Genomic DNA, 21,081 nt, shown 5'->3' on the forward strand with positions numbered 1-21,081 from the left:
GGGGGGGGGGGGGGGGGGGGGGGAAGGAGGGTGGCGGCCTCGAATCAAAGTATGTGGACCTTTACAATAAAGATAATTACAATCATGTAAATCAACAAAACACTAAAGGGTAGTCAAATTTTTATTAATAATAACTGACTAATTACAGGGCAAAAAATCCTAATCATTAATCCCACCTCCTCTTTTTCAGACTAGAAGTTTGGAACTGAGGCCATGAAATATGGAATACATTGGCAAGATATGGTCAAATACTATATAATATTTTTCTTAGTATCAAGAAAGGATCCAAAGAGTGTTGAGAGGTGCAAAAGAAAAATGTTTAAGAAGAAATAAATGACATATAAAAATAAAATACATCAATAAACTTATTTTTTAAAAAGAAAAATAATATATTAATGGAGATTCTATGTCTAGCATCTTTTAGACTTTCTTTTTGAAGAATGATATAAATAGGCAAAAGACTTCTATGTAGTTTACAAGCCTTTGGTCTTCTGATTCTTATTCCTAAACTATATTTCCTAACATATATTTACTGTTCCCTCCATAAGTATTTCTGTACTTATATCCATAAATAATAAGTATGTGTTGATTTAATATAGAACATATTTTTCAGTTCTCATTTGAATTTCCTTACCTGCTCCTCCTCTGCAACATATTAGAAAATAAACTTTTATTTTAATTCAAAGTATGCATATTGTAAAAGCTTATAATCAATAATGCAATACTGGATGATGAAGTGTCCCGTGAAATTATGATTTCCATTGACTAGATCCATGATAAAACCAACTATATCAACTCCTCTATTTGTTTCTCTAAGAAGAACCAGTGAGCAATTCTCCAATTTAGTTGCAGTCACCTTTCATTGATTTCATTTATTTTGAGAATGTCAAGATTAATATAATTTAGTTCCTTCAGTTCTTTATTAACTTGTTAGCCTCTACAATTATATGAACTGATGAAAAGTGAAGTGAGCAGAACCAGGAGAACATTGTACTCAGTAACAGCATCATTATATGATGATCAACTGTGAATAACTTAGCTGTCACCAGCAATACAATGAACCAAGATAACTCTAAAGGACTCAAGATAAAAAGTGTTATCCTCCACCAGAGAAAGACCTAATGGGGTCTAAATGCATATTGAAGCATATCATTTTTTACTATTTTCTTCATAAATTATTTTTAGTTCCTCTACAACATAATAAATATGGAATATATATTGCAAGATAGCGCATGTATAATCCATATAAAATTGCTTACCATCCCAAAGAAGAGGAATGAAGGGAGGGAGAGAATTTGGAACTCATACTAAAAATTGTTTTCATAAGTAATTGGGGAAAAACATTACTACAAAAATTATTATAGGTAATCTAAAATAGTATAACTCAGTACATTCTGCCTCCCTTACCATCATATTAAGAATGTTAATTATCCCTTCGCAGTTCCATGTTTAAGATTTCAACAACTACTATGATGGAGGAGAAATGGACTCAAAGGATTGAGAGCCGTTTAGTATCTTCCTTTGTTTCATGAATTGCCATGGCCAAACAATTTATCTCCAAGCAATTATTTTACTATTGATAAGCCTCTTTGTAATTAACTTAAGCAGGTCCTCAGAAAATGGGCCCTTTGTTGTATGGACTGTCTGAATTATGATTAAGCTGGGAAAAGCTTATATTCTGCTGGGTGACCTTAGAAGAACCAGAATCATCTGTAGTCTATAAGGAAGTATCACCAAAAAAAGATTCAATGGAGAATTTTTTTTTCTGTTGCATAGTTACCCTTAAATACAAAGAAATACAAGGTATAACTCTTTAGGTTTTTAGAAAGAACAAGCTATGATTCAGATTTTAAAAATAAAGAAAAATCATGTAGTTACAGAAAGTAAGAACATCAGTTACTAACCATAACACAACAGTCTCATAGATAATAGAGTGCGTATGCCACAGACTCATGCACCAGTCTTGCATGGTAAGAATAATAAGACTTGCATGGTAAAACTGCTAATGATAATATATATTTTTAGACAACAATTTCACATTATCTGGCTCCCCAGAGTCAATGATGAACTGGGAAAAAACTTACAAGGAAGATATTTCTTGACATAGTCTAACTTAAACAGAACACTAAAAGAAAACTAACTAGGATGACTATGCATTTTTGCACCCTACAGAAATTATAAGTACTTAACAATTTGAATAGAGAAAAAAAAAAAAGTTGAAAGCCATTTAAATTCCACTAAAGGAATTAAATTTAATAGGTGGAGAGCTGAATGAAGTCATTTAACCTAAATTCAAACCTGTGGTTCATCTTAAGCTTCGTTACCATGGGAAAATAATTTATCTGTGCCTTGGTTTCTCTAACTGTAAAAATCAAATTAGTGGGCAGCTGGGTTGCTCAGTGGATTGAGAGGCAGACCTAGAGACAGGAGGTCCTAGGTTCAAATCTGGCCTCAGACACTTCCTCACTGTGTGACCCTGGGCAAGTTACCTAACTCCCATTGCCATTCTTCTGCCTTGGAGCTAATACATAGTATTGACTCCAAAAGAGAAGGTAAGGGTTAAAAAAAAAATCAAATTAAACTCTATGAGTCTCTGAGGGATGCTTCAAGCAGAAAATGTGATAACAAGTTAAAATAAGTAGACATTTAAAAGGAGTATTACAAATCCAAAGTAAGATTCTAATAATAACTTTTATTACAGAAGAATGAAATAAAGTAAAGATCTAGAGACCAAATTAATCCCAGTTCAGTTACTGACTTCTTATGGGATCATGCACTCTCCCTTTCTGGGATTCAGTTTTCAAAGTTACAAAATTAGGAGATTGAACCAGATTGCCAAATAAAAATAGGATCTCAAGAGTCAGAACAGAGAGTATCTAGGAAATGCTGATATCTAAACAAGAATCCCTTCAACAATAATACCTGACAAGAGATTATCCGGGGTTTTCCTGAAGGGTTCTAGTGAGGGGTGAGTCCATCACTTCTCAATAAGATGTGATGTACATTTGATACTTACGTGTGTGTAAATATAAAAACATAAAATCAAGCCTAAATCTATATATTTTTTCAATGTCCACATATTACTACTAATTCTTCTCTCTTGGGGTCAAACAATAAATCTAATCTTTTTTCTTTCTTTTTCTTTTTTTTGTAACCTTTACCTTCCATCTGTTATTATTAAAAATGATGAAGGCCAAGATTATAAGGGAGAATAGTATTTTAATAAAAGCCATGCTGATAAGAGATAAAATCATTAGACCACGAGCCTGTAAGTATTCAAACTCCTGCCTCAGCCATTTTACCTTTTTGTATCTTCCCGCACCCAGTAGCTAAAGCGAGAGGAAGTTCAAAGTCACTTCCCCCTATTTAAAACCGTCCCTCACCTTGAATACGTAATCCAAAACAGGAAACCCATTGGGGATAAGGGGAAATGTAGTTCCAAGTATCCCAAGTGATTTTGAATAATACATTACCCCCCTGAGATCCGTTGAAAAAGACTGGTCTTTTTCAGTGGATCTTAAACCAAAAGAAAAGAGGACAAAAGCTAGGCGCATTGACAAAAAGCCAATTTTGGGGCAGTCCCCCACTGGCATAAGAGTGTCCATTGAAAATAAATGCATTCAATTCGTTCAACCCCCATAGTTCAGATTAACTGCGCCCCAAAGTTCAAATTTGGGTCTTCATGATCCATTGAAGGCTCTTCAGGCATCTTTTGGTGCCGCCACCAAACAGGTTCAGTTGTCTGGATTCTGGGGAGATGGTACAATCCTTATCCTGAAATTACTCTCAAAGAATTTAAACTTTACATTATAGATTACAAAACATACATTTTCTTCTGAGAATTATACATTACCCCACTGAGATTACTCCTAAAGGAGTAAAAATTAACTTGCATTATAGATAATAATTCAGACATTATGATTATAAAAACTTAACACACACACTCCTGAGGAAGATTTTAAATAAACACATTATTCCCCTGAAAAGGTCAGCCAAGGATGCATGGCTGAGTGAGTCACGGGGGTGCATGAAATCAACTGGCAAAAGAAATAATAAAAAAAGAAAAAGAAAAAGAATAAAATTCAAAAAAAAAGGAGAAAAAAAATTAACTTGTGAATGAAATGTAAAATGTGCAAAAAATGTAAGGAAAATAAACTTATAACAGGGCTTTGAATCGAGGCCTAATTAAAGTGATTTAAGCAGTTTGCAAGTACCCATTCAGGGCCAGGACTACAGAAAAATTACCATTTTCTCTATATATAGAGAGAAATAAGGGAAATGCCTTTCTTTGATCTGATTTTTCCCTGCACCTTCTCAGGGAAATGAGCCATAAAATGATAGCCAATCTTAGGTGCTTCACTAGGAATTTAAGTTGAGGGGGACTGAGCCTCTAAGCGTTAGAAAAGCTGACTCCAAAACTCAAACCCCAGTTTCAAGCCCTTCAAGTATTGGCATAGAACTCCTGCAATTCATGACCTGTATGGCCTTCTGCCTGGGCAGATTCTCAGTCAGTCTCCATGGTCTTGTGGCTCGGCACTTCTCCTGGAATCAGACAGAGAGGCATTAAATCACAGTCCCATAGTCTCTTCAGGTATTTGCATTAAGCTTATATCACTGTAAAATAAAATAAAAAAAAAAATGAAAAAAAAAAAGGATAAATAATGATTATATATGTACTTCCAGTACAAGATGAGAAAAAGGAAAAATCAATTGCTCTCATTAAAAAAAGAATGTTTTAAAAATCAAATATATATATATATATAGCTCAGAACTAGTGAAAGGTTTTTTTTACTCAAAAATGAGATTTTCTATGAGTGTAATAGCAGATTCACAATGCACATTCAAATAGAGTACCCTAATTTCTAATAACACATTTTAAAACAATAAACAATGATGTTAAAAAAAATCATACTTGTTACAACTTGTAAACCTTGGCTAAGAGTTTCTCAACAAATTCTGTTACTGCTTCCATATAAAAATCTGATATTTAAAAAAAAAAACTTCTGGTCTAAATTATCCTCAAGGATTCTAGACCCTTCTGATAAAGAGGCTAAAACATAGACTAATATCAAAAAAAATATATGACAATAATTCTTCACAATAAAATATATAAAGCTTATCCTTTAAGACCACAATTCTTTAAAATAAATTCATAAAAACCTATCATTTATAAAGAAGGGTACTAGGTATCTAAAGTAAATTTTTGAAAGACCTCTCACAAGATTACAATTTAAATCTCAAGGCAGGCATCAAACTCTCCAAGGTTAAACACAATTATCAAGATAGAATAAAAACTTAAAAGACATGTGCTCCTATAAATCCGGTATACATAAGGCAATTTACAACTTTAAAAAATGTGTAAGATGTTCAAATGGTATGAGAACACAGCAATGCTTTGATTACAGTAAAAATGAAACCTGAAATAAATTAGGAAATATAATGTGAGTACCAGATATCAAGCTATACCGTCAAAAAAACCTCTTCTACCGGTTCTAATAGATTTTTCTCATTATTTGGGAGTTACAATAAAATCATAAACAGAATTAATCTAGCAGCCACAAACTTCATTAACTTAAAATGATTCAGTGCAACAGGAAAATCAAAGAAATAAACAAAATTAATTCACAAAAGTATCCGCAAAATGCAGTAAGATACAGTCTTTTTAAAACCCTGAGTTCTGAGGTTTTAAACTCCCCTTCTGGTCCCATTTAAAGTTCAAATTTCAGGGTCCATATAATCAGTCTCAGCTCTTAGTTCAAAGTTCTGAGCAGGTATGGGGTGAATTTCTTTTCCCCTGAGTTTGAGTTTAATAATCGCAAAAAAATTTGAATAGGCCATGAGCCCGATGAAGAGTAATCCCTAGTTCAAGGTTCAGACACTAGGGTCCAAGTGGGATCGTGGGTTCAGGGCTAGAGAAAAGCTTAGGTCAGTTTTTAGAAAAATACCCACGTGAAGAGCTTGTGGGGGGTGGGGGGGTGCCTAAATTAGGCCTTTAGAGAAATCACATGGAGGCTAGAATGCAGGCCATTACCAAGGGGTGGGGAGTGGGGGGGGGGACAATAATACTTCTCAAATCTCAAGCGGCAGCAACTGCAGCAGTCTCCAAATCAGGGCAGGGCTGTAGTGGAAGCCGTCAGCACTGTTGGGGGTTAGAACAGGACGAGCAGCACTAGCGAAGCAGGATCAGAGGCCAGCAGAAGAGGTCTGCTCTGGTGGGCTGGCAATTCGGCAGCGATCAGGGCAGGCAGGAACGTGAGGCAGTGGTCTATACCATCAGGCTCGAGATTCAGGATTAGGCAGAGAACAGAAGCGGAGGAAGGGAGGCCAGGTCATGAGCCAGGATGATCAGTGTCAGAGGACAGCAGGAAACCCAGCAGTCCATCAGTGTCCGTAAGGGCCACCAGGCCCAGGGCATTGAGCAAAATAATTCGCAGCCCAGCAGCAATTAAAACCATTGTCCCTCTTCCCTAAAAGGCAGCCTAGAGGCTGGGGAAAATAGGGAGAGGACTGGGCAAGGAAAAAAATCATTTCTGAGACTCTGGGTCCCAGAGCCGCATGGCTTCTTCTTAGACTATCTAAAAAATTTAGGGTCCGAACTTCAACCTTCTGGTTCGCCAAAATACTATGTATTGATTCCAAGGCAGGAGAGCAGTAAGGGCTAGACAATGGGGGTTAAGTGACTTGCCCAGGGTCACAAAGCTAAGAAGTATCTCAGCATGTAGTCTGACCAGAGGAGAACACAATGAGGCTCTTGTCTCCATAATCATAGGCAATGTGTCTTACTTTAATGACTCAACATCATATTGACATTTAGTGTTGCTATATCACTTTGCTGACTGACATTGATACTAAGGTCTCCTAAAATCCCCATATAGTTTTCACAAAACCTATTATCTTTATCTTCTCCATTATATACATGGGTTACAAAAACTCAGTTTAAGTATGTAGACTACATTTAATGCTAGGAAATTTAATCTAACCAGTTTCAGCCTACCATTTTATCTAACCTACCTATTATGTCAAGATCTTTTTAGATTCTTATTCTATTAAGCATATTAATTATCCCTCGCCAGTTCTGTGTATAAAATTTCATCAAGCATCAATCCCTTTAATCCTATGACATATGGGCTCAAGTCCTGATTCTAGTACCTACCAACAGTTGTGTGTGACTATAAGAAAATGATGCAACTCCTCTAACCTTAAAGCAATCTAACTCACAGAGTTCTAAAAGACAAAAGTATTTTCCAAATGGCAAATACAATATGCATGTTTCTATTACATGAGAGAGTTGGAAAGAAAATTGTAATCATTTCTATTTCATGGAAGACATTAACAGGGCAGCATGAAGTCAAGTAAAGTCAAGGCTAAAAGTGTCTATTAAGCACCTACGTGCCAAGAACTGTAATTAAGTATCAGTGATATAAAAAAGAGTGTGAAAAACAGTCTCTGCTCTCAAGGAGCTCATGGATGGTAGGAACAATATGAAAACAATTATATACAAAAAAAAGAGAGAGGATAAATTAGAGATGATCAACAGGAGAAGGTAGTAGTATTAATGGGGATCAAAAAAGGCTTCTTGCAGAAGATAGGACTAGCTGGGACTAAAAGAAAACATTAGAAATATTTATCTGCCCAGCTAACACAAATATCATCAGAATCATATGTACCTAGGTAATCTAGTGAATCTGGTAACTGGGCCTAGAGTCAGAAATACCCAAGTTCAAATCTGACCTCAGACACTTATTAGTGATGTGACCCTGTGTGAGTCATGTTGTTTTTAAAAATGATGAAGGCCGATATTAAAAGGGAAAATAGTATTTTAATAAAAGCCATGCTGATAGAGATAAATCATAAGACTACGGGCCTGTAAGAATTCAAACTGCCAATTCAGCCATTTTTCATTTCGTACCTTCACGTGCTCAGGTAGCCAAAAGAGACCACCTCTCCTGACACCAGGAGTCTTCTCCCCTCTCTTACATCATCACGCTTCCTGTCTGCCTCCATTTTTACAAGAGGAATCATGGGAAATGTAGTTTTCCAAAGTTCCCTAAAATGTCCACAGGAAGTTTGTCATATATCTACATATCTTAATGCTCAAATGAGCCCCAAATAGCTCTTAAATAGAGTCCCAGAAATTCTAAATAACACAGTCACAACTGTCTATCTCAGATTCCCAACCAGTAAAGAGGAGATATTAAAAATACCACCTATATTTTATGAGTACTGGGATGATAAAATGAAATACATGAAAAGCACATAAAAGAACTACATAAATACTCATTGTTATTAATAATTATTATGAAATAAGTTCATACATGCTAATGAGGAGAATGACAAATATCTGCAATATTTTTCCGAATGGATAGTCACATTTCACTTTTGCAATATAATCAAATAAAAGGAAACTAGAAGTGATGTGGTCAGTTAAATGATTTTCATACAAGACATTTATATATATTTCCAGTTTTATAGGAGTCCAGCTACACATTAATCTTGACATCACTTTAAGGGTGCTCAAAAAACTGACTCTAGTATTGCTTATGATTGATTTCTGTAACCTTGAGTTAAATTGATCCTCAAACTTGCCAAATTCCTAGCCCTTCCCTAAGGCTACATACCAGAAGACTGGTCAGTTATCTCAGTCTCCTTATTTTACCAATAACAATCAATTAACATATGTCCCAAGACCTTAGGCCTTATGGATTCCTGATCTAGGTGTAAGCTCTACCTATTGTTTTAGGTCCCAACAGTTTGATTACCTCATGGTGCCAATGTACCAGACCACTTGTCTTTTCTCTTCCCCCTATACAGTTGTAACCCCAATAAAAGAGCAGTATGTCAGTTAAGGGTTAAACTCTTTACCATCAAAGCTTCATCCCAGGAAGCTCTGAACCATGGAATCTCTTAACCATCAGAGCTTGCTCACTGTCTGACTACCTTATGTCAGAACTTTCTTTGTGTGTCTTCATTCTTGCCTTATGTTCTCTTTCCATTAGTCCTTAACCTGTAACCCATTTTCTCTCAGTCCCTGGTTCCCCTTTCTGAGTGTCCTACCCACCAGGAACCTTTGTGGAGCTGGCGGCTTCAAGTTTATATTCTTCCCAGGAGCTACAGAAGATTGTATATAAAATCAGTGCTTATGCCAAAATGTTCATTTATAACAGTTCTCTAGATAGGTCAATGTTCTAACAATGTCCTACAATTTTCTTACATTTAGTTTCAGAGAGTCACAGAAAAGACACCTAAGCTTTCTTTCAATTTCACTGCATGCTATGCCTGAATTTTTATAGAGTGATTTGGGGGGAGGGGGAACCAATATTTAGTATTGATTCCTTAGACAGAAGGTAAGATTTTTTAAAAAGTTTAAGATTCAAGTGTAAAAGAGCCCAAAGTAAAAAAATTAACATATAGTAAACATAATTTTTCCTTTAGTTATATGACAATTCAATTGGCTATCAAGCAGATAGAATTCAGGTAAACAGCAAGGGGAACTATAGTTACAAGTCAAACAATGAGGTTATCTTGAGAGAAGAGAATTTTGAGTAATGGCTAATGATAATTACCTATTAGGCTAGACAAAGCACTAGATATACAGCTCTTCTTATTTAAGTCCAATGTTTTTTACACTAGATGAATCTACTTTTTAAAAAGTAAATGCCTCCTGAGGTCTTGGGTTCAAATCTGGCCTCAGACACTTCTCAGCTATGTGACCCTGGGCAAGTCACTTGACCCCCATTGCCTACTCTTACCACTCTTCTGCCTTGGAGCCAATACACAGTATTGATTCCAAGACAGAAGGTAAGGGTTTAAAAAAAAAAAAGTAAATGCCTGGATTTATGTGCACCTGAAATGCAACTGGAAGAAATCTTAACATTCTATTTTCCATGATCCTCTAAAATGAATACTGGGAAATTTATAAGCATATTATACTAGCTGCCAGAACATTATATTATCTGAAATACTGTTCAAGTAGAAGTGAATAATTTGGCAAAAAATTCTATTCTATTCTTTAGTCAGTTCTACTACTTATTATAATTGTAGTAAAATCTGGATAGTAGATAAAATTCACATTTTGATTAAAACTGGTTTTAGAATTGGCAGGGAATCTCTTCCCGCTCAGTTGTAGTGCCTGTGCATATGGCTCTAAACAGCCACAACAGTCAGCCAAAATGGCATAATTCTGAAGTTCCATTTCCACAAAGACTGGAAAACAAGAGTTTCCACATGATTTAACCAGTCAGCCAAAGAGATAAGATGAAAAGCTCACCAAGTAAAAGCTCAGCAAATTGCCCATCCCTGTGAATCTTATCCTATTTCTGACAACAGAGAGATGCCCTACTGTTCTGATATCACAACAAAGTACATACTGATAGAGGATTAAGATTGGAAAAAAGAACAGTGGCTAGTGTCCATTAAAAAGTGGCATGGGTCATAATCATTTCAGTGGAGATCTATAGAATATCTCTAGGCAAATGTGTGACAACTAAAATAGTAGCATTCCAAACTCATCCTCTTCCCAAGGAAACTTTCTATACCTAAAAATAATTCTCCTAAACAATTCAAACAGGCAACACAGCTTTCAAAATAAGTTATACCCGTCAGAAATGTTTATAAGAAAAAGAAAGCTTATATCATGTTACAGAAGATGGAAGAATTTCAAGGCATCTGTTGGTCTGCAAGTGGTCTAAGCCAATGCTCATCTGTTCGAAATTAGAGCAAAAAGAGTGAAGGAAGCTATATAGATCAAGATGTGAAGAAGAAATAAGACAAGCCATTGAGAACATAAAATAAAATATAAAATTAAATTTTTAAAAATACCGTAATGAGTTCAGAAAAATAATCACGTATTTGATAATAGCTTAAATGTTTGTAGCACTTCACAATTTACGGTACATTTTTATCATAACAACCCCAAGAAATAAGGCAAGTATTATCCTCTTCATTTTACAGGTAAGAAAACTGAAAGTAATGAGGTGAAAAACCTAATTGTGGTGACATGAGTACTCAGAAAATTTAAAAATTTGGTCAGAATAAATTTAGATAGAATATGCTAGAACTTCTCTACTACTCTCAGGCTAATCTTATGGAAAGGTAGGAGAGGTATAGATTACTCCAAAATACAATTAGATGAATTCAGAACTATTCCAAGAGTAGTCAATCATTGCTTTCTGTTATTTGTAGTCCAATTCCTTAGCTTATATGGACTTTTTTTAGATGCTTTATTATTGGCTATTTTTCAAAGCTTTAAGTGATCTGCACTTTGGATAAGCATGCCATTTATGCCTTTATATCTAGGCCATTGATAAAAATCTAATGCAATCCAGGACCAAGTACTAATCTCAAGGTCATTCTATTAGAAACATGGAATCATTAATGCCACACTGCCAACTTCACCTCCAATAGTAGCTTATATCTACTTTATATATGTCTTAAATTGTACATATTTAAATGTACATGTCGTCAAACCTGGTTAGGGTAAGGTGCTTGACTGAGGACAGGGACTTTCATTTTCCTTGTATTCTCACTGCCTGGCACAATGCCTGAAACATAAGAGCCATTTAATAAGAACCTGACAAACAACCTTCTGTGATAATCACTGAAAATCATTTTAGGGTCTTTTCCAGGGTCACTGTAGAGCCAGTTTTCATACAAAGAACAGTTTCCCAACATTCTAAACCAATAAAAGCAAATTTTTATTACCTTCTATCTAGAGTTGGACCAATTTCACTGTCATCTCCCACAGATCAAACATTTCCAATAGTAAATTCTTTAAAGTAAGAAATAATGAATACCATATTCATTCTCTGAAAGACATGATGAAAAAAATGCACCTACATTTTACCAATCTTATTTCTCCTTCCCTGCACCTAATTTCCATTTCAGACTTCTATTCTACCACTAGAAAATCTATGCCTACTATAAACCAAGAAATATCTTAGGGAATAGTAAAAGCAGATCAGACAAAGCTCCCCTAAGTAATTAATACCTTTAATGGAATAGCAGGTAAATTATATATGTATATACATATATATGTGTGTGTCTAAATATATATACACACATATATGTGTACATATAATGTATGCATGGATATATGTATACATGTGATAAAAATACATATTCATCAAAGCAAGGTTAAGTCAGAAAAAAAAAAAAGAATGAAAGCTTTACTGAAAATGTGACACAAAAAGTTAATTTCCTCTGAGGTTATGCAGTCTGTTTATCATCATCAAAGGAAAAGCAAAAAGGGGGCAGCTGGGTGGTTCACTGAATTGAGAGCCAAACCCAGAGACAGGAGGTCCTAGGTTCAAATCTGGCCTCAGACACTTCCTTGCTGTGTGACCCTGAGTAAGTCACCTGACCCCCCCCCTATTGCCTAGCCCTTACCACTCTTCTGCCTTAGAACCAATCCAAAGTATTGATTCTAAGACAGAAGGTAAGGGTTTTAAAAAAAATAATAAAATATATTCCCATCCTCAAATGTGATGAGATAGTTTTTTCATAATAATTTATTCCTGAATAACAAAAGCCCCTTTTAACATCTGTTCACATAACATTTTAAAAACTTTGCTTGGGGCAGCTGGGTAGCTCAGTGGAGTGAGAGTCAGGCCTAGAGACAGGAGGTCCTAGGTTCAAACCCGGCCTCAGCCACTTCCCAGCTGTGTGACCCTGGGCAAGTCACTTGACTCCCATTGCCCACCCTTACCAATCTTCCACCTATGAGACAATACACCGAAGTACAAGGGTTTAAAAAAAAAAAAAAAAACTTTGCTTCTGTGAAATAAAAACATATTGCTCCTTTGTGGTAGACTAGATAGCTAAAGTACTTACAAATATTTCAAATTCCACTAAATAATCAGAACATTCAGAAGACTGGTTTACTTGGATTTACTAATTTTAAATCATTTGCTAAAAATGAGATTACTTTCTCCTTATATGAAAATTTTAAGGCTACAAATTCTCTAGCTTAATCTAGTCAAATACAATGAAACAAAAAAAAATTTTTTAAGGGCAGCCAATATTTGCATTAAAAATATTCATCCTGGGGGCAGCTAGGTGGCTCAGTGAATTGAGAGCGAGACCCAGAGATGAGAGGTTCTAGGTTCAAATCTGGCCTCAGACACTTCCTAGCTATGTGACCCTGGGCAAGTCACTTGACCCCTACTGCCTAGCCCTTACTACTCTTCTGCCTTAGAACCAATACATAGTATTTATTCTAAGACAGAAGGTAAGGGTTTATGTTTATATATATATATATGTATGTTCATGCTTTACATTAAAGGAAGCCAAATTTCTCCTACTTCCCTAACACAATTCCTTGATTTAAATATATATGTTTATATATCCATACAATGTGATGTTTTCTTATCTAAACCTATTCAGTCAGCCAAAATGAGACAGTCACCTTTTTAAAAATATACTATCAAACACCAAAATAAAAGATATTTTACCTGAAATTCTAATGTAAAGATAAAGAACTACAGTGATTCCCTCACCTATCATGGGAATTACATTCCATAGACAACCCCCCCACCCAATAGGTGAAAATCTGCAAAGTAGCAAGAGAGCAAACAGACCAATTCTACAGTCAGTGCCCAAGTGAGCCAATCAGTGCCCAAGATACAGAACACAGCACTGTGGTTGGTCGCCTTTGCGCAAGTGGTAGTGGTATACTGCATTTCCATTGTGTACAGTATGGTATTCATCTGCAAAATCCCTCAATATAGTGAAAATTCCACAATACAGAATTAATTTTTTTAAACCCAGAATACAGTGAAGCTGTGGATAAGTGAACCTCAATATAGCAAGGTTTAGTATAATAGAAAGATCAAATGCCTTAAGTTGCTTTAAACATTAATTATAAAGGTAGATAGGGTTTGTTTTCAATCTCAAACAGGTTATACCTAGAAAACTGTAATTAGAAAAACACTTAGAATGTTTGATAACTCCTACCTTATGCATCCTAACATCTAACAGGAAACATTACTCAGTTGAAAAAATATTTATAAACTCTTAACACTCAAGTGAAATATACTCATTATATGTAGGAGTAATAAGTAATCAGAACACAATAACTGATCTAATCCTAATAGCTATATTTTGAAATAAAATCATATAGCAAAACAAGTATTCAAAACTTTTTCTGATGATCTCTTTGGGGTATAAACCCGGCAGTGATATGGCTGGATCAAAAGGCAGGCAATCTTTCAGCACTCTTTGGGCATAGTTCCAAATTGCCGACCAGAATGGTTGGATCAATTCACAACTCTACCAGCAATGCATTAATGTCCCAATTTTGCCACATCTCCAATATTCATTACTCTCCCCTCCTGTCGTTTTAGCCAATCTTCTAGGTGTGAGGTGGTACATCAGAGTTTTAATTTGCATATCTCTAATTATTAAATTTTTTAATTATTAAAAATTTTATTTTTGCTATGAATTTAATAAGCATTAACAAATATGAACATTTCCACATTCAAAAAAGAGAACTATATGTGAAATCATAAATCTCAATTACATACAGCTGTTAAAACATATATATTTTGTTATATTCAATAACCTGGGAAGAGATGGATGCCACCTTAGCTGACAGGGATGGCAGCTGAGAGACTAGGAATGTTCCCAGGTGCTGTGAGCCAGGGGCAAACGTCGGTTGACCTTAGCCTATAAATACCCCTCACAGCCACTTTGAGGGAGGTGTCTGGACTGAAGTCTCTGAAGTCTCTGGACTCAGAGGCAAAGAACTAGAGATCATAGATCTCTGCCAACCTCTGTGGTTCAATCTGGGCAGTGGGTGGCTGGAAGGGTGGTTTGAAGGGTGGCTGAAGGGCTGCTGGGTGGTTTAAGAAGAAGAAGGTAGGAATAAACCTGAATCTATTTCCTGATAAATGGTGAGAGCTAGTGAATCACCAACACTGGTGATAAGAGAGCTTAGAGAATAAAGACCATAAATACATCTGCAGCAATAGCCTTCCTATCCTCTGGCTTGGCTGTGGCCAGGTCAGGCAGGAGTTAAGGGAGAGAGGGTGAAATCTCAAGCCTCCACCTGATCAATAGCCTCTAGTCCAGGCTGTTAATTAGTCTATATAGATCTATTGATCAATAGGGTTTCCAATCCCCAATCCTTGACCTTGTTATCCTTTCCCTATTTATAGATAAAAGAGTGTTCAAGATCAAGTACCTTCCTGAGAGGTCTTTCTATCAGGGCCCTTGGGAAGGGAGTCAAACACAGTCAGATCCTGAACATTGTCCAAGGCAGATCAATAGACCAATATTAGTTTATCCAACCCCAAGTTGGACCTGAAAGGTTACCCATCTATCTAACCTCTCAAGGATCCTTACTTGGGGAACTGTTAGAGAAAAGGGGATAACTTGCAGTAGAAGTCAAGGTAATAGGAGTAGGTATTCCTCCAACCAACTGCAACTGAGGAGATCATAGATAGATATACATCATCACCATCACTAAATCTCTATATCTCCATTGTACCCTATAGTCCTATAACAATTTCAAATTTAATATGATAGTTCCAACACTGTTTTACTTGTCTGGGGTCCCATTCTGCATTTTCCTTTAAGTGCACCTCTGATTTCATTGATATAGGAAATTCTCAATGAACTAATTCCTTCTAGCAATGAAGATTTGCACCTGTTCTGCATCTTATAATTTTAGACTTGACTAGAATACTAATTGGTTGTGACTTGCCCACACAGCCAGCATGTGTCAGAAAAGGGTGTTGAAAGACTAGTATTGCTGCCTGAGGACAGTTTAACCAGCATGTCAAAGCCTTTTTTTTAGGAAGAGAAGAAGTAGTGTCCAGACCTTTATATGGATAACAATATAGTATGTATAGTTTTGATTCCAAGATGGAAGGTAAGAGTTTAAAAAACAAACAAAAAACCTAGGTTAAAACAACTCTTAAAAAAAGAAGGTAGAGTCAGAAGTCCACATTTTGTTATCACTGACAATTACAACATGAACTAGGCCCTGAGGTAACAGAGATCCTAGAATATATGACCCTTCCTTTGACTACCAATATTTCAATGAATAAAGAAAGAAAATGATCATGAGAAGCATTTTGTTTCTTTAAAGCTAAGTTATTACTTTGGACATTTTTATGTGTAATGTATGTTTCACTATACTTTTTATGAAATCTATGATATGTAAGCAGGGTATGTAAATGGAAAATAAACATTTTTAAGACAACCATGTAGTTACTCTTTATCATGTGAAAAGAAACACATTGCAATGGGCAACAATTTATATCATGACTGAGACATCATATTCATAGTCTTCAAAAAATCATTTTCCCTCTCTTGGCCTATCCCCCTATAGCCTCTGGATCTTCCTCTGGTTCTTCCCTCATCTCCCACCACTGACCTGTACTTACATGCCCTCACATATCCTAAGATAAAAAGGTTGGCTCAGGTTTTGGGGAGAACAGATTCTATTGGGAAAAGCCACTTTTTTTGTGTTGATCCACTCAAGGACCCAGACCTTTTCCTTCTTTACCGTTTTCCATCTTCTTAACCCCAGAGAAATCGGGACAATGAAACAACATTTGTGGCTCTTTGTGAGAAGGTATGTATAATGGCAGGATTTAATGATTCCAACTTGTAAAGAAATATGAATTTTCCTGTTAAATCCTCTTTTGGGGTGGGGGAGAAAAGATGTCATCATATTCATAAATATGTTCCCTTTGCCACTCAAAATAAAATACAGTCTTAGGGGTTCCAGGTCTGCTTTTGTGGGAGGAAAACAAAATCAGAGAATAACATAAAATCAATCACTTTATCCATAACTCCAAAACTCCCATTTACTTAAAATGAGCATGCCCTGCCAAAAAGTAAGGGGACTCAAGGGGGAAGGAAAACTGTCTGTAAATTATAGTCTTAAATTCTTGCAAAGCAACATGAATCCCAGTAATCCTATCTCAAAGATGTTCAATCTACTCCACTATACTACCACCCTACATCACTGCCATATTAAAAGTCATATCATGTTACATCAAATTCCACTGTAATGAAGTATTTAACAAAAAGATTCTCATTCTATGTTCAAGCAATATTAGATAACAAATTTCTAGAAAAAAAACAAACAAATTGGGTATTTCTTTGAACCTGGTTATAAGATGATTTATTCAGTGCAAAATCTTAGGAGGCTAACAATCAAAAGAGGTCATTTGAAAGTTTTAAGTCATGTAACTGCCTACAGCTCTATTAATCAGTAATAATACACTCCTTTATATATTTTAATCTAAGTATAATAATGTAAGTTAAACATCTTTGCTGGGAAAACAAAGTGCAAGAGGCAAATTGAAAAAAAAATTTTTTTTAAACCCTTGTACTTCTGTGTATTGTCTCATAGGTGGAAGATTGGTAAGGGTGGGCAATGGGGGTCAAGTGACTTGCCCAGGGTCACACAGCTGGGAAGTGGCTGAGGCCGGGTTTTGAACCTAGGACCTCCTGTCTCTAGGTCTGACTCTCACTCCACTGAGCTACCCAGCTGCCCTAAATTGAAATTTTATATGCATAAACAGATCATTAGCCCTTACAATTATAAGTTTTTAAATAACAATACTATCATTGGCTTCTTATTTTTAAAGAAGTTTAAAATCCTTGAGGGAAAAGTATTCAAATTATATTCAGAACAACATGGTTTGGTTTTTCCAATGATTACAGTTTGAATAGACAAAATATTATCTAATGACAGGAACATAAAACCAGTTATAAGAAAATATTTGGGAAGACAGTTAATCCAACTCAACATGATTTATAAATCACTAAAGCAGCTACAACTCCACAAGGAACTAAACTTAAACTAGTTTGGATTCTTGCCTTTTGGAACTGCTTATTCATAGATATAAAGAAAAATTAATTTTCTCTCACAGCTGCTAAGAAATGCAGTTAAATAAAGAGGAAATGTCTCTTATGGATAACCAGCAGACCTCACCAGCTCAAAATTTCTGACCTGTCATGTCATTTTTAAGAGTAGAAGACTAAATTAACTTGCTAGATACTACTTAATGCAAAACTTCACAGTTAAGAAAATCAAAGATATGAATCTGTTTACCAGAATACAAACAAACAAAAACAATGAATAAACCCTTCACAGATGAAGATATTCAATTCTCTACCTCTCCCCTCTGGAGTAGTCCTCCTTACTCTCTGGATAGTTTTTATATCCTCATTTAGGCCACTGATTTTAAAACATAATGACAACACCATGTTTTCTCCCTCTGTCCGCAACTCATCATTCCCAATCCACCAGAAAGTCTCTCTGACTTCCTACATGATTCTTGGACTTCATCCTTACTCATTTAAGAACTAAAGCCAGAACATCTCTACTCTTCAGAGGCAGACACCTTATATCATTCTATTAATTAGCCTTGCCCATTTCTGGCATATGATCCATTAAGTACCCAAACCTTGGGATTGTTAACCTTCACAATATGAACTTTAAAATATGTGTGTATATTTTTATTATGTATATTTATAAATGTGTATAAAACTATTCTTCCATGTTTCCTTTGTAAAGCTACAGATTTTGCTTTATGCAAATATTTCAAAACATTATTCCAAGGAGTCTTTGTGCTTCACCAGATAGCAAAAGGGTCTATATCAGGGGTCTGCAACCTTTTTGGCCGTGAGAGCCATAAACACGACATTTTTTAAAATGTAATTTCGTGAGAGCTGTACAATATATGTTTAACACTGAATATAAGTAAATATGTGCATTTTATGTAAGAACAACACTTTTAAAGTACAATAAGTCTCAGGGAAGAATACTTTTTCCTCTCCCTCTCCCAAGTCAAGGAACAGGAGAAGAAAAAGCTGCCGGCCTGCTGGTTAGGAGATCAGGAGATTACAGAAAACAACATGATTTGTGTTATATTTAAGGAGGTCACTAACTCTATTTGATGTAGTATAAGATGATGTACAGAGAGGATAGGATGGTACTTCTCCTTTATAACAGTTGCCCAGGCAGGATCCTTCAGGTCAAAGTGGTTTATCCCTTCAGGACCCACCTGGGGTTAATTGGTATTATTAGATTGGGCTCTTCAGCTGGGATAACGTTGGTAATCTGACTGCATTGGCTCCCTTCCCAAAATAAGCTTTGAAACTGATTTAGGAAGGTACTTTAAACTTTTAATATATTTGGTAAGAAAGATAATGGTAAGGGATTGAGGTATTAGGAGACCCTTCTTAAATTGCTACTAATGAAACTCTAACTGCAGGCAATGAAGAATCAAATGATAGCTTCCCTCTAGTCCAGCCTGGCCAGGGCTAAACCAGAGTAGGTAAATTGCTGGGAAATCTTCAGCTTCTTCTTCTGTAGATCTTAAGCCTTAACAGTTAAGATATAACCACCCTTTCCACCCTCTTCATCTCCTGCCCACTTCCCGGATCCCTCCCGGGCCCTGGGAAACCTAGATAACTAAGATGATGAAACTCCTAATATCTAGGGGCAGTAGACACAGAGATAGTGGTCAAGTACAGGTTGATAACGGTACAGGGAAAACACAGGAGGAGCTTGCAGAGTAGTGTTTGCAACTCTCTATCTCCAAGACCAGGATCCCCACTGATCTCTAGCCTCAGGACAGGTAAAAGAACCAGAAACTCTCTCAGGGTTCTCAACTGCCCCCTCCTGCCTCTCGCATGTCTCTCTGGGAACATTCTATCCAACTGACTTATCTGTCAATCAAAAGTGAACTTCAAGCTCCCAGAGATTCAATATAACACTTGTGTGCAGGCATTAGGAAGTATAGGGGGAGGAGGGTACCTTTTCATGGAAAACTGGCCAGGACACATCACACACATTTCCTGGTACAGATATTTATCAGTGCTGCTTACTCAATCATTCTGTATCAAATGAAACAGCTACTGGGGAGAAATGCTTCTCACTAATGAAGCATATGTAAAGATGTAATCTGACTATAGTTCCCCTTTAAGAGCAGGTAGAAAAGTTAAAAACAATAACAATCCCACAAATAGGGAGTGCAGACCCCATGAATAGAGGTTAACAAACAAGGCAGTGTCCTCACTGAAAAATCAATATAGTAACAGAATAGGTAAAACAAGTGAGACAGTTCCAGGGGATGGATTGTAAATGTATAAATACACTGAGATAAAGCCATGTAAATCAGAGGCAGAGGGGTAACAAACAAGGCAATGTCCTCACTGAAAAATAAATATAGCAGCAGAATAGGTAAAAAAAAGTGAGACAGGATTGTAAATGTATATATGCACTGAGATAAAGCCATGTAAATCAGAGGCAGAGGGGTAGAGAATGTAGACAAAAGTGATCAAACACTATACAGAACCCCAAGATGTCAGTAATAGGTATGGAAAGAGTAAAAGGAGGGCAGAAGGAGGAACACACAGCACACCTACCAAGCTGAACTAAAGACCAGGATTCGTCTCGCAGGGCAATATCAATGAGGGAGCCTTCTATCTTAGAAGATAGTCACGGTACCGAAAGGTACGTGACGTGTGACGTCATGATGTTGACGTATCACGTGACGCACGATGTCATGCGTAAACTGTTAGTTACAGTGCCGTAGTTCATCTGTCAGTGATCACAGTGCACTCTCCTGTAACAGTGCCTGAAAAAAAATTGACTTTATGGCTCCTGCAAAAAGAGCCATATGTTACCAACCCCTGGTCTATATCAAGGATAAGAAAACACCTACCCTTATCCATAGCCACCACACACCTATCAACATGGGGCTAAAATCCACAAAGTTAAACCTTTTAAGAATCTGTTTCCTACTTTAATTTTTTTAACCCATTACTATGACATTAACATATTTTAAAGGGAAAAGATAACATTTTAAAGAGAAAGATAGAAATGTTAAGAAGGTGTGGCAAAAATCACAATGTCAAAAGGTCAGGGGACAAGAAAAGGTAGTTTTCAGATAAAGAAATCAAGACTATCAATAAGCACAAGAAAAGGTATTCTAAATCTTTCATAATTAGAGAAATACAAAGCAAAGCAATGCTGAGGTATCTTATGGGGAAAACCAGGGGAAGTTAACTTGAATATTTATCTGGGTTCAGAAGGGTGAATAGGAGACAGGAATGGAC

General features: G+C 36.1%; 1 protein-coding gene across 1 annotated transcript in view; it reads right to left on the reverse strand.

Annotated features, from left to right (window-relative positions):
• USP32 (ubiquitin specific peptidase 32) overlaps nt 1-21,081 on the reverse strand; it is a 282,076-nt gene that overhangs the window by 148,322 nt on the left and 112,673 nt on the right. The gene's annotated exons all lie outside the window — the stretch shown is intronic.

This window comes from Gracilinanus agilis, chromosome 4 (assembly GCF_016433145.1).
Source record: "Gracilinanus agilis isolate LMUSP501 chromosome 4, AgileGrace, whole genome shotgun sequence".
Lineage (NCBI taxonomy): Eukaryota > Metazoa > Chordata > Mammalia > Didelphimorphia > Didelphidae > Gracilinanus > Gracilinanus agilis.